Consider the following 1,408-nt stretch of genomic DNA (forward strand, 5'->3'; position numbering starts at 1 on the left):
ATCGCACACAGTGTACTTCTCATGACCAGCTACCTCATTTAGTATCTCATCCTGGAATGGGAGGGGAAAGTGATCTCTTTTTGTTGCCTCATTGAGGGGACGGTAATCCACACACACCCTCCACTTGCCATTTTTCTTAGGAGTGACAACAACAGGAGAGACCCACTCTAAATTCTCCACTGGATAAATGAAACCTGCTGCTAGAAGCTTTCTTACCTCCTTGAGTAGAGCCTGCTCCTTTATAACTCCTAGCCTTCGTAGCTTCTGAGCTTTAGGTGTGGCCTCAGGCTTTAACTCAATCTTGTGTTGAACAACATCTACCCCACGCACGTCGGTGTAGTCTTTAGCAAAAAGCCTAGGAAACTTCCTTAGCACACATTTGAAATCCTCTCTTTCATCCTTTGTAAGTGTTGTTGATAGCATACCTTCCAACATCCCTTCATCTTGAACACCTTCGTTCTCTTGAGGACCTACCTCCTCCAAGCCTTGACAAGAGGTCTCTTGGTTGCTTGGCTTAAACCTTACCCCCATGACTTCGATGGAAGACTCCTCTTCAGTAATGCTGCCGCTACTTTCTTCTTCTGAAGTGCTATCGGTCCAACCTTCTTCCGTCTCACTTTAAGATGATTCTTCATGGAGCTCCTCTTGGCGTTGCTCCTTCATGTCAAAGACAACCTTCTTATGATTGTCGTTCCTGCAAATTAGCTTTCCACTCTCCCAATCCTGCAAAGGTCGCATTTTCATTAGCCATGGTCTCCCTAGGATAAATGGGTAACCATTTCCTTTGGTAGACATGACATAGAAATCCACTGCCTTCTTAATGCCAAAGGCCTCCACAAAAACATTTTTAGAAATGCCTACGCACCTAGCCTTGCTATTGTTTTCCATCTTGACCTTAATTTCAGGTGTCTCATGGATGTGCATGCCTAGTTTTTGCATGAGTCTCTCTGTCATGATGCAAATTTGTGCACCCCCATCCACTAGACCTTTCCTAACCAATCTCCCTTTTATGTAACAATCTAGCGCAGGTGTAATGTCCTCATTCATTTCAGCTTGTGCAATTTTTACAACAAGCACACTCTCTTTTACCTTTCTCCTAGTGCTAACTGCCCTTGTTAAATCCCTCCTAACTTGTGGACATAATGCAAGAAATTGAGGCCATGAAATATCAGGACCCTTACCTCTCATGTCTTCCAACAAGTTGTACGGAGCCATACCATGTCCAAGAGGGAAGTCTTGGAGGTTGATAGGACGTCGAGTCCTCTTGGTTTCCTTGGTTTCCTTTGCCTTCTTGCCTTGTCCATGGTCACTCTGTGATGTGACTCCTTCTTTCTCTTTACCTTTTCCTCGGCCACGCTTAATGCCATTGGCTTCCATGTCAACCTCATTTGAATTTGTCACCTCTACC

The sequence above is a fragment of the Adiantum capillus-veneris genome, chromosome 4 (assembly GCF_014529385.1).
Source record: "Adiantum capillus-veneris isolate H3 chromosome 4, ASM1452938v2, whole genome shotgun sequence".
NCBI classification, from domain to species: domain Eukaryota; kingdom Viridiplantae; phylum Streptophyta; class Polypodiopsida; order Polypodiales; family Pteridaceae; genus Adiantum; species Adiantum capillus-veneris.